Raw genomic sequence first — 14964 nt, forward strand, 5'->3', positions numbered from 1 at the left:
GTCCTTGGCAATCTGGCCCCACCTACCATAGCTCGGAAATCATACACTCATGCTCAGCCCTGGCATACTCCTCTGACATGGTGCCTACGCAGATGATCCAATACTGCTGAGTGACACTGGAGAAAATCTCAAAGTTCAGCTGACTTTCTTCACTACAAGTTCATCTTGAATTCTTACTATTCTGCCCTTAATCTATATAATCAACATTACTTTGCCACTCTTATCTCTACTCTTTCTTCAAACTCAAAATGTCTATTCTCCACGTTCAATACTCTTTTCCACCCACCCACCCCCACCTCCTACTACAACTTCTCTTTCCACTCAAGATTTTGCCAGCTACTTCAATAACAAAATAGACTCCATCAGAAATTAAATCAGTTCTCAACATGCTACCGGTCTTAAACCCCCTCAAAACCTCCCTATCATCCAAAACCCACACAGCCATACATTTATCTCTCTTGCCCCTGTTACAGAGGATGAAGTTTCTGCCCTTATACTATCCTCACCTCACTACCCGTCCCCTCTACCCCATCCCCTCACAGCTACTATCCGCCCTCTCTTCTACCCTTTACCCCTATATTTACACACATCTTCAACCTCTCCCTCAGCACTGGTATATTTCCCTCATCTCTTAAGCACTGGTCACACCTATCCTCAAACACCTTCTCTCGACCCAACCTCCCCATCCAACTACCGCACTATTTCCCTACTTCCTCTTGCCTCAAAGCTTCTTGAAAAGCTACTATATGTACGTCTATCCCATTTTCTTACACTAAACTCCCTCCTTGACCCACTGCAATCTGGATTTCGCCTCAACCACTCCACTGAGACAGCAATTGTTAAGGTTACCAATGACCTACTTACAGCAAAATCATCTCTAAAATTAGACATTTCTTTTCACAGACACAACTAATATTCTAATCCACTCTCTCATCCTTTTCCGCCTCCATTACTGCAACTCCATCCTCTCTGGGCTCCCTAGCTGCCGCCTAGCTCCTTTACAATCCATAGTGAATGTCTCTGCCAGACTCATCTTCCTTACATGTCGCTCTTCATCTGCTGCACCTCTCTGCCAATCCCTTCACTGGCTTCCTCTTGCCTCCAGGCTTAAACACAAAATTCTCACTCTGACATACAAATCCCTCAACTGTATTTCCCCCTACATCTCAGACCTTGTCTCCAGATACTCTCCCTCCTGACCCCTTTGCTCTGCCCACAATCTCTTATTCTCCTCCTCTCTTGTTACCTCCTCACAAGACTTCTCCAGACTGGCTCCCATCTTGTGGAACTCTCTGCCTCACTCCACAAGACTCTCCCCTAATTTTGAAACCTTCAAACGCTCCCTAAAGACTGTACTATTCAGGGATGCATGCAACCTACACTAACCTTTCCTAACTCCACTGTTATCCCATAGAACCCCTTAGCATGTAAGCCCATGAGCCCAGCTGTTTGTAGATCACCTGCAAAAGAGCCGATTACAACAGTGCAACTCTCGGCAGGGACCTCTACCCATTTGACCCCCTATAAATGTTACCTTGTATACCGGCTATGTTTATAGTGCTGCGGAATCTGTTGGCGCTCTACAAATACCTGATAATAATAATAATATATGTCTTTATATGTACACACTTATAAACACACATATATATATATATATATATATACATACATAAATATACACATAAATATACATATTTAGAGATGTGTATGCAAGTCATGCTAACCGTATGATCCTTCAATTTGGTTGCGCTCATGCAAACGCATTTACTTTCAACTCGTATTGCATGCACTATTTAAAACACATTTAAAGAGCCAAGAAATACCCTGTATCACTTGCATGCTACAGTTAGTGTGCCACTCGTAATCTAGCCCATATTCAGCAGGTGAATAGTTTTTATTCAGCAGAATAAACCAGAGATCAACCAACTAGTCATGATGCTATCTGTATGTACATACAGATAGACCACATTGAAAAAAATGTTTTATTTCTCTGGCCTCCATAAAAGTCCATCAAAAACACAGTGCAAAAAGATAATATTCCAAGTCAGGTGATTTTTTTTCCTTCTAAGCTATTCCAATCAATTATAAGAGACACTTCTTGAATTGTGAAAACTGTGAAAAATATAATGTAAGATAGAGCAATGACACCGAAAAGATTTCCTTAAACACACAAAAACCTTTTAAAAAAACAGACACTTTACAGGCTTTTATCAAATGAAACTGTCTTGATTCAGATAGAGCAAACATTTTTAAAATACTTTCCTATTTACTTCCATTATCAAAATGTATTTTTATCTGCACACTTTCTGAGGCTCTAGCTTCTACTGAGCATTGGCAAGAGTTCAGTGTATGCTTATATGAGTCTGTGATTGGCTAATGACTGCCACATGAAAAATTTTAAAAAGTAAATTTTGAAACTTTTCAGAAAAAAATATACTGCTCATTTAAAGTTCAGAATAAGTGTTGTTGCATTGTCTTTTTATTATGTACTTTATAATTATGCAAATCTATTGTATATATTTATGGTATGGACGTTTAAAAGGGGCGTTCAGGGTTTATCACAAACCATCATGAAAGCAAAATACATGCAGTTAGAACATTAGTAACACATGGCTGGTATATTTTTTTAATTACCTATACATTATGATTTTAATGCCTTGTGTACAACTTTTATAGCTATTTTAGCTATATTTTTTAACTTTTATTTAAGGAAAACACTCTTGTTTTTTTAACATAGATATGAACAGATCATGAATAATAAAAAAAAATATTGAAAAAAAAAATCAATGTGAATAGTGAATACATGCTGTGCCAATGAGCCCAAAGTGTTTTAAAAAAGTAAAGGCTTTTAAATTTAAAAGTCCATAGATCCTTTGAGAGGTTGCTTTAAAATTATTTTTGGATTTATTAAAATAATTTTTTTTTAAACTGTCCCCACACACAGTATATGTGGTGAGTAAAGCCCACAGAAAATCTACCAAATTATGACAGATTTTTTTGAATGGATTGAAATGTCAACAAATTTAAAAATACATTTAAAAGTCTGGAAAGTTACATCACTTACAGAAATTCTGATTGAAACATGTTTTTATTTACAATTTTAAAAGGCCTTTTAAAATAAAAATAGAAAAAATGAAGGAATGAAAGTTGGTGCAGCGAAAAAATGTGCTCCCTCATTTATGTCATTAAAACTGTCACTGTAAAGATGGTAAATGCTGTTTTTTGCCTGTGGGAATGAGCCTAACAGTTCAGATTTAAACTATATCCAACAATTTCATTGTCATTGAATAAATCCTGTGTTAACCAACAAGTATGTATACGCTTTGTTCTTGACCAATCCAGTACCCATAAAAAAGTAAAATGTGTGTGCTGCTGACTTGTAGCAGTAGCACTAGCAATTAATCTAACTTCATTAGTTTAACCTGCTGTCCACCCGCTACCCTGCTGCTTTGAAGATGTTCCCCTAAGGAAATAAACACATTTCATTAACCAAGAAATAATGTCAACATTTGTGCAAACAGAATTATATCAAGAATTAATCTTTTTTTTATGAGGAATGATTTGTCTGAATCTTTTGAATTTGCACATGTCATAAAGAAAGAATATATATATATATATATATATATATATATATATATATCTATCTTTTATTTGTTATTCACAGATTACTTGCCCTTTTATACAATTGTATTTATTTATGACACACTATGAAAAAAGTATTGTGCACATAGCTTACCACAATAATAGTTAAAGGAGATTCCCATTTGAACTGGGAAAGTCCATGTGTTTCATTAATACACAACATGATATATATTATATTCTTGTGATTTCACTTAAAGGGTAGTGGATTTGAGATTGTACACATGGCACAGTATTTATCTTTGTATAATCCTTTTTCAACTGTTCCTCCCAAAGATTTTACTGAGACATATTGGGTGATTTGGGTTATAGGAAGGCTAATTTAGAAGGAGTTCCAGTGGTTTAAACAGGAAATGATGAGCGCATCAAGTAAGATTTGGGTGTTTCTTGGGTGGAGATCGGGTGGATTATGGAAATGCTATTCTGGCAAAAGGGACATGACTTTTTGAGTGAGGAATGAAGGAGTACGGATCCAACTATAACATATCAATCTCTATACACTCTATGTAATTGAAACACACACCTCTTTCTGCATGGCTTAACATACAGATTGACACATTCTAAAATTACGCTCTGCATAACCTCCACACCTCTCTAAATTCTGTTTACTCTTTTATATTCTACTAATATCAAATACATTTCCATGATCTATTGCCTTCCTTCAGTTTTCTAAAATATCTTACTTAAATTGACATTTTCCTATCCTTCATGCTGTTTTCTAGTATACAAATGATGTTGATAATGGTGGGCAAGTTCAGTTTATGTACTTTAAGGAACAAACAAACAACATAGTTAATATAAGATACAATTAAGAACTAAACCACCACAGCTTCAGACGTTCCTGTCTGCAGCATGTCCTGCAGCCGTGAAGGTGGAAGAATCCCCATGCCCTACGACATTGACAGAATTTGTGCCATTCACAGCTCACCTTAAACACCAAGACCCAGGTAGGCAAATCTTTAGTACATTACAAACTGTGTGCATCTTGCACTCTTAGTGCATATAGTAATTTACCTTGCAGTAAGAGGGTTGTAATAATGCTCTTAATTACTTAGACAAAATCCTTGACACTTGTTAATAACCCTCTAGTAGAAAGGTATAATAGCAATTAGTTAATTTGCATGAAGAATTAGAAATATTCTGCTGTAGTGCACCTTGCTCATCCCACTATACTACCCTCTTCTCTCAACATTTACCCACCTTATCACTCAATGCCAACCCATCTCTTGCATCTAACCCTTGTATCAACTGCCATAACAACCATGCCACTTTTGTCAAATGTTGTGTCTGGATCTTGACTGTTAACTCACCCTTTTTAAATTCAAATATCTGCCTCTTCAGCGTTTCATGAATGATCTTAACCTACTTTTGGCTTTTTGTATGCATAAATTACTGTAATTAAAGATAGAAAAAGTAATATGAGGTTTAAGTGGTGATGACATCTCTTAGGGGTCAATTTATCAAGCTCTGTATGGAGCTTGATGCCCCGTATTTCTGGCGAGCCTTCAGGCTCGCTGGAAAAGAAGTTATGAAGCAGCGGTCTAAAGAACTGCTGATGCAATGGTAAATGCCGACAGCGTTTATCGATGTGCGGCGGACATGATACGCTACATCATATCATGTCCGTCCGCACTTTAATAAATTTACCCCCAAGTCTTATTGATATTGGTTGCATTCCCTTGTTAATTTGTTGTGATGACAAACATAGACAATCTATGTTTAAGCACCTGCAATAGGCACAAAGGGCTAAATTACAAATGAGGGGCACATGGTTTTGCTCTAGCCCAATCGTGTTTTTGCGAGCCATTTTCATTTCACTGATATTACAAGTTGAGGCATTTACGCTTCAATCTTTACCGCAATCTCAGAGCTGTGCTTAACTGTTTTCCAAAACAAAAAGTTGCACAAAACACTTTAAAAAATAAATTACAAAGTACAATTACACTCATATTAACACTGTCTGATAAACATTTTTAATAAAAATATTAAAAAAAATAAGGGGCGTGTTTAGGCGGCGGCCATAGAAGGTCGCAATTTTAAGTGCTCCTGACATGATAATGATAATCCGTCGATTATCTTTACAACACCAAGCCATCTGAACAAGTAGCCACTAACTACACTTGCTAAGAGATTTGAGGATACAGATATCATTTTGTACAGTGTTTACATGACTGCAGGCTCTTGAACTGGACCGCTGAGGCCCGTGGCGGCGGACACATTTGGGATCTCAGCACCCCCCCCCCCCGGCTTAACAGCGGGGTATCGAAGCCGTGAGTCGGCTGTTTATTCTAAAGTTTCACCCCACTACTTTAAACAGCAGATCTGAACTAATTAAACTCTAACTTCACACTGAGGGCTATTCAGAAAAAGCCTCATACCGCGGCTATCGTTTGTGGAGCTCGCTGGAGGATTGGCCAGAATTCATCATGGAGGCTCTAGCGGCAGTAGATGCCTGGGGGCGCGCGATCTCACAGAGTTACAACCAACTGCAGAAGGAACTTTGCTCCCTAATTTTGGCTAGCTCGGATCAGTATGCTCCTTCTCCGGAACCCTCTAAGTGTCGCCTTAGGTCTGATGGAAACTTTCCTTACCCGGAGTTACCGGCAAAGATTGACTGCCCTCCCGCTCACTCCCCCAAGGCCCGTGGGGTTGCTGCGCCACAGCGTCCTACTCCAGACCTCACTGCCATTGAGACTGAGATGGCCGATTTACCTGACGTTAGGATTACATCGACCGTTATCACAGAGAATCCTGTTACATACCGGGACTATGGAGGCCAAGATGATCAGGTAACCTTCACTTTTGCACATAACAAGTCTGGCCTGCTAGCCCTGAGGAAATCTCACTCCGTTGTACAGTGTGAGGATAATTATGAGGCACGAGAAGGGCGTATTCCTGTACTACATAGAGGCCGCAAAAACAAGATCTCCCTCATCCCAGGGACCTTACAGCCTGACAGATGGGACCTCGGTAGGGGTCAGTTTGAGGCGATGCTTGATTACTCAGGGGACATACCTGACATTTACAAGGCGGCCCCATCAACTATGCTGCGGTTCGCTATTAGTGCGCAACATCATACACTGAGTGGCCTTATTGACACGGACAGTAATCAGATCATGAAGGTAGGAGTGGGTTAATGAATATACCTCTGCTAACAGGCATCCGCAGTTTGCATGATATGGGTGCTCTAATGTAATTGGCGGACTGGCACTGTCACCCATCCAACCGTCATCTGATTACCAAACACTTTTGTTGGACATGTTACCCCTGCTGAACCCACATACTTAGACTCTCACTATACCCTTATGAAGGCTACTAAGCCGGATGTTGGGGAGACTGCCTTACTACATTTCAAGTCGCATGTATTGCTTGCACCATTCTAGGCATCAGTAATTTATTTATTTGTGATACTTTAGATTGATTACTGTTATTCTTCTTATATGTTTCCTAGTACAGCGATAGTTAAAGGTTTAAAGGGACCCCAGCTCTTATAATCAAACTAAATTGTTAATGGGTATGATAAATATCAGCCAATCTAATGTGTTCCTCCTTTTTGTTTCATATTATGCTGTGCTGCCGGCGGCCGAGGAGGCGCAGCATTCACATTGTATATTATGTATAAGGAGTCATATCTTACCCATTGATAAGACCTAGATAAGTCCCTTATATATGTCAGTAGTGGTACATCCACTTATGTACTATGCAATTAACAACTGCTTCAGGCCCCACAGGTTTACTAAATAGAAGAACAGGGTCTGCTGATACTAAAGGTTACAGAATTAGTGGGGTGGAATTTAGAATTTAGTATTTAACACAGATATCACATTAGACCAGAAACTTATTTTATCCTCTAGTGTTGAAACTTTTTACATATTCTGTTGTTGTTTTACATATATTTAATGTTTCATGCTATACCATCTGTTTATCATTCTAGTCCTATTACCTCCAGCGATGTAAAATGTACTTTTATATATCAGTTAGGAGGTCTGTATTTTTCTAGTGACCCAAGAGTGGTCAATATGTAACTACCATTTAATTTATTCTTTATGTTTTGGTCGGTCCGCAAGTGGCCGGTGACGTAGTTACTCCAGCGATATATCTTTAAAAGAAAACTGAGGTTTCATTATATACAGCTTGTTTACTTGTTTTCCAGACAGATATTGCCTTTAAGAACGTATTATTGTGCAATCATTGAGCATAGATTCCCTCTTCTATTTTAATATATATATACACAACCTGTTTGTATATATCTCAGACAGTTATTGCCTTTAAGAATGTGTTGTAGTGTGATCTCTGTCCATAGCATCCTGCTTTTATTTAGACATGTGTATTCTCAATATGCTTAGCTGTATTTCAGTCAGTTCTTACTAATAAGAAGATACGAAAATATTGTGTACATATAAATTGTATTCTTTCAAGCTTGTAACCTTTTCACTGTTTCCTGGAATAACCTCAATAAAAAAAAAAAAAAAAAAATATTAAAAAAATAATTTATAAGGGCTCAAAGATAAGAGATTTCGGGTGTTAGAAAAAAAAGGCAGGCATATGGCTTTAACATTGAGAAACATACAGTACATATTCATTGCTAAAGATATATAAAGATATACTGTGTGTGTGTATATATATATATATATATATATATATATATATATATATATATATACATATATATATATATATATATATATATATATATATATATATATAAACAGAGTGCACTCCAAGGGAATTTGTTGCAAAAATAATTATTTTTGCTACAAATTCCGTTGGAGTGAAGTCTGCTTATTCCTATTATTCCGGTTCTGCTGCACCCAGGGTTTCAACAGGAGGAAGTCAGGAGTGCGATCTGTATTCTGTTTATATATATATATATATATATATACTGTATATGTTTATATATGTGTACATATATATTAATGTATTTATATGTGTATATATGTATTCACAGACATATAAACACATATAAAAACAAGTGCATTAGAGCAATTTTCCATTTTGTAGATAAAACATGATAAAACATATTTATGCAATATTCACATTTAATAAAGATTTTAACTATGTATTTAGTGTAAATATTTCACATTTTCTATTGTGAATATGCTATGTTGTTTACGCGATAGGTGTTTTTTCCATCAATTTTTTTCTCTCCATTGACTTCTATGGGGAATGAGAAAATTTTATGGTGTTTGCGCAATCTCGGGTGTTAGGCTTTTTTCCCATTTCTTTTTCTTCATTCATTTCTATGGGGGAATACATGCACGTGCATGCAAAAATTTGTTAGGATTTTTGCGCTATTCGGGTTAACGCTAGCCAAAACAACAGCTAGATTACGAGTTTTGCATTAGAGGCTATGCGGTGCTAACGAGCAGTTTTCTCTCACCGCTCACTTACCTGTAGCGCTGGTGTTACGGGTTTTAAGAAACCCGGCGTTAAAAGGCAAGAAGTGAGCGTAGAGCAAAATTTTGCTCCTTACCGCACTCCAATACCAGCACTGCTTAAGTCAGCGGTGAGCTGGTTGTACCTGCTCGTGCACGATTTCCCCATAGGAATCAACGGGGAGAGCCGGCTGAAAAAAAGTCTAACACCTGCCAAAAAGCAGCGTAAAACTCAGTAACGCAGCCCCATTGATTCCTATGGGGAAATAAAATGTATGTCTACACCTAACACCCTAACATAAACCCCTTGTCTAAACACCCCTAATCTTACACTTATTAACCCCTAATCTGCCGTCCCCGACATCGCCGACACCTGCATTATATTTATTAACCCCTAATCTGCCGCTCCGGACACCGCCGCCACTTAAATTATACTTATGAACCCCTAATCTGATGCCGCCAACATCACCGACACCTACATTATATTTATTAACCCCTAATCTGCTGCCCTCAATGTCACAGCAACCTACCTACACTTATTAACCCCTAATCTGCTGCCCCCAACGTCGCCATAACTATAATAAACATATTAACCCCTAAACCGCTGCACTCCCACCTCGCAAACATTAGTTAAATATTATTAACCCCTAATCTGCCATCCCTAACATCGCCGCCCCACCTACATTTATTAACTCCTAACCTGCTGCCCCCAACGTTGCCGCTACTATACTAAATGTATTAACCCCCAAACCTGTCTAACCCTAACACCCCCTAACTTAAATATAATTTCAATAAATCTAACTAAAAATTCCTATCATTAACTAAATAATTCCTATTTAAAACTAAATACTTACCTATAAAATAAACCCTAAGCTAGCTACAATATAACTAATAGTTACATTGTAGCTAGCTTCGTTTTTTTTTATTTTACAGGCAAGTTTGTATTTATTTTAACTAGGTAGAATAGTTATTAAATAGTTATTAACTATTTAATAACTACCTAGCTAAAATAAATACAAAAGTACTTGTAAAATAAAACCTAACCTAAGTTACAATAACACCTAAACTAACCCTACAATTAAATACATTAACTAAATTAAAAACAATTAAATACATTAAATTAGCTAAAGTACAAAAACAAACAAACACTAAATTACGGAAAATAATAAAGAAATTACAAGATATTTAAACTAATTGCACCTAATCTAATAGCCCTATCAAAATAAAAAAGCCCCCCCCAAAATAAAAAAACCCCTAGCCTAAACTAAACTATAAATAGCCCTTTAAAGGGCCTTTTGCGGGGCATTGCCCCAAAGTAATCAGCTCTTTTACCTGCAAAAGAAAATACAAACAACCCCCCAACAGTAAAACACACCACCCACACAACCAACCTCCCAAATAAAATACTATCTAAAAAACCTAATGCCCCGCAAAAGGCCCTTTTAAGGGCTATTGATAGTTTAGTTCAGGCTAGGGTTTTTTTTATTTTGGGGGGCTTTTTTATTTTGATAGGGCTCTTAGATTAGGTGTAATTAGTTTAAATATCTTGTAATTTGTTTATTATTTTCTGTAATTTAGTGGGGGGGGGTTGTAGCTAATTTAATTTAATTTATTTAACTGTTTTTAATTTAGTTAATTTATTTAATTGTAGGGTTAGGTTAGGTGTTATTGTAACTTAGGTTAGGTTTTATTTTACAGGTACTTTTGTATTTATTTTAGCTAGTTAGTTATTAAATAGTTAATAACTATTTAATAACTATTTTACCTAGTTAAAATAAATACAAACTTGCCTGTAAAATAAAAAAAAAAAGAAGCTAGCTTAGGGTTTATTTTATAGGTAAGTATTTAGATTTAAATAGGAATTATTTAGTTAATGATAGGAATTTTTAGTTAGATTTATTGTAATTATATTTAAGTTAGGGGGTGTTAGGGTTAGGGTTAGACTTAGGTTTAGGGGTTAATACATTTAATATAGTGGCGGCGACGTTGGGGGCGGCAGATTAGGGGTTAATAATATATAACTAGTGTTTGCGAGGCGGGAGTGCGGCGGTTTAGGGATTAATATGGGGCCTATGGAAGCCTGCTCTCGTGAGCACAATGCTTCCCAGCAATGCGAACGCGAGGTCGCGTTCACATTGCTGTGAACTTGTAATAGCAGTGCACACTATTAAAGCAATATTTAGCGCTCCACTTGTAATCTGGCCCTTGTGTTTTTATACAACACAATTTAACCACGTGCAGCTGATATCCACAAAATATTATCTATCCTTTAGACAGAAAGCTTTTTAACGCATCACTTTTAATCAAACCAAAAAAAAAAAATGGATATTGAATCCCCTAAATCAATATTCTTCAATAAATGAAATTAACCCACAGTTATTGAATCAAGGTTTTAGTTACTGAAATCTATTTTTAGCATGTTTATTAAAATTACTGGCTTTCATTTATTTTGTTTATTATATATCCATTAAATCATTCATGAGCATTTAATTGCAAAATAATATGCAATAAAATATGTGCTTGTATTTTTATTTGCAAACCGTATAGAATAAATGGAAGGGGTATTGTAAAGCTAAGAGTTACACGTGGAACCTTGTTACTCAAATGGAAAAAACAGTTAATTTCCAGAAGACAGATATTGAATAAATAACAGTGTTCTCTTGTTTCAAGAAATCTATAATTTTATAGCTTGCTAGTCTGTATTTTACAGTTAAGCAATATTGCTTCTTGTTCATCAATTCATTGGAAAATTAACTTGGAAACTCTCATTTTCAAATGGTTAGTTGTAATCTGTTTGATTGCTTAGTTGTTATTCTTTGATTTAGGAGTATAATTGTAGGTTTTATATTATTGACTCTGTATTTGTACAGTAAATATTGATTTAAAATATTTTGCAGGAAAAGACTTACTGCGTTAAGTCATGTTATTTTTGTATTTTCCTGGCACAAGACAGAAACGGCAACTTTTACACAGCAAACATAACTCACTAAAAAAATACTAATTTAAATCAGGCTTCATATTAAAATCCACTTAAATGCTTATTACAGTATGTTAAGCTATATGAATGAATAAATAATGTATTTGTGTATGTATACCCCCTTCACTGCGCTAGGTTCTGTGCCACGTTGAACGTCATCAGAACGAGGCTCTCATCGGAGCCTATAGAAGTGCTTTCATGCAATGCGAATGTACGGTCAAATTTACTTTACTTGAAATACTAGCACATGCACTCATGCAAGAGCAATTTTGCGCTCAACTTGCAATCTGGCACATAACATGTTTTTTTTTTTTTTCCAATATTTATTTATTGGTAATCCGAAGCATTTTATACAGAAAAAAGAAATCCAAACTGAAACAAAGGAACAAACATCAACCATGTTACAAATCAGAAAAGGTCTAACATAAGAATCTAAACTTATAAAGACCAAATACCCTTGAATTGAAAATTCATATTTCATAATAATATGTCGATCATAAATCTTTTGCTGATGCCTCGGACATTATATTAAGTCTCAAATAAAACCTAAATAAAGAAAACAACTTTGGAACAAAAAAGAAGAAGGAAAAACAAACAAACAAAAAAAAGAAATGGGAAGAGAAAAAAAAGGGTAACTCTCTCCCTCTCACCCCGTCTCCCTATGTTGACCCAACCTCTGCCTAATCGGGAACTGAATTGAATTACAATTGTCAGAAAAAACATTCAACTTATTATTAAAGGGTCCTAATGGGAATAGTGGCTGACTTAATAAAATTCTCAATAAGCATTCGTAAAGGCTAAAGGAGCCAAAGTCTGTTTTTGGATTGTACGGGGGAATATTTTTATTATTAGACTCCAGTTTTTTAAAAGGTCATAACATGTTAATAATTCATTTTTATGCGTGTTTTCATTCCTAAACAATAGAGTGTATCGGCTCCATTACATATGCGGCGTCGCTTGCAAAAGTCACCCCCGGTTTTTACGCGGTTTTGGTATCACATATATGGCATAGCATACAAGTTACGCGCGTATATTTTACCCGTCGCCCGCATTTTTTACTCCCATAAACTAACATAGAACTGGGGCGCAATTTGGTATCCAATATACAGCGCAAGGACTTACGCGCGCAGAATAAAGAAAATCTATTCCAGTTTCATCTCGCCACACATGGCAGGCGCAGCAACCCTTGCACTGATTAAAAAAGCGACGTAACTCCGTGGAAGGCTTAACAAACACATACATTTAAGCAGAATTTATAAAGTTAGAGACAGAATAATATAAAATTGTTTTTCTCTTTCCAATGACTTCTTTTACTAGCTGCAGAGTATAAAATGTATGAGATTTTCTTTTTTAAGGTTTATTTCTATATTTGAAACAGCTGATTTTGTGTTTTGAATTTAGAACCTAATAAAATGGGCTGAGCTTGTAGGTATAATTAGATCTAATTACTTTATCACATTGTGTACATATACTTGCTTCTTTATTTTATATCTGTTCATAAACTAATCACCAATACTTGGAGAGAACAATGGAAAATAATGATTTTTGTACCTTATCTCTTCTAGAACCCATTGGGAGTGTAATTTATTCTACTGGCTGTGTTAACACAGCTTGACCTTGAGGGCAAAATAATTAAGGATGGGTGGGGATACCACATGCTAAATAAAATATTTCAAATGCAATCATAAGGGTAAAGGAAATACTTAAACAATTAAATACACTCCAGCAGGTAAAGTGGATAATTGGGAACAAATTAAAGGGAAGAACATTTTTGAGTAAAATACCCCTTTAAACCTTGCTGCCTACTTAATTATTATAATCAATATTCCTCCTCTGCAATTGTGTCAAACCAATCACAAACAGCACAACCTCTCACCTACAGCCTTAAAACACCTGACAATGCACACCCTATCAGTAACATCAGTATTATATATACCCATGTGCCAATTTATATTGGATGTGAGATACATTGATTTACATCTCATAAGTGAATATTACTATATGTACCCTTCATACACAACTATGTGGATGTGAGTTCAAGAATATGTCATAAACATGATAATATTACCTGTTTTTATTGCCATTTCAACACAGGTCCTATTAAATGTTTTAACAATATGATAGTAATAAAAAACACCATGACAATTACATGGTAAATAACAGAAGACAAGGTTTATGGTGAACTATAATAATATATATTTTTTTTGGGGGGGGGCTTCTTGGATGAGGGAGCTGAGGTGCCTGTAGTGTGTTGCCTTGTTCTCCTTGTTTTAGCAGATTCTGGTGTTTCTGCTGGTGTGTTGGCCACAGATGATAGGCTGGAGACAGTGTCCTGCTGGTGTGTAAAGTGCTGCTCAGCCAACACACCAAAGAGTTGATTTTGTTCTCTCCATCTATTGTCCATCTGCATCTGCATATCACACAGAATGTTCATCATCTGTGACTGGTTTTGAAGACTTGCACTTAACAATGCTGCCATGTCCCTCTGCAGCTCTATGCTATGTTTGTGTAACCTCTCTGGCCACTGAAGAACCTCTCTTGACTCCTGAAGAACCTCTCGTGGCCTCCTTGTATGCTCTCAGTGCTTGTGACGAGCCTCCTCTGGAGTGCCATGTATTCCTCACCCAGGGGAGAATACAATGCAGCCACAGGCTCTTGAGCAACAGGGCTGGCAGTTGCTTGTGGGGCAGGTACAGCTGTAGCTTCTAGTGCTTGAGGGGCAGGTCCAGCTGTAGCTTCTGCTGCTTGAGGGGCAAGTTCAGCTGTAGCGTCTACTGCTTGAGGGGCAGGTCCAGCTGTAGCTTCTGCTGCTTGAGGAGCAAGTCCAGCTGTAGCTTCTGCTGCTTGAGGGGCAGGTTCAGCTGTAGCTTCTGCTGCTAGAGGGGAAGGTTCAGCTGTAGCGTCTGTCTATCTATCTATCTATATATCTATGTATCATCTATCTATTTATCCTCAAAATGATTATACAGAGCT

Source organism: Bombina bombina, chromosome 2, assembly GCF_027579735.1.
Source record: "Bombina bombina isolate aBomBom1 chromosome 2, aBomBom1.pri, whole genome shotgun sequence".
NCBI lineage: Eukaryota > Metazoa > Chordata > Amphibia > Anura > Bombinatoridae > Bombina > Bombina bombina.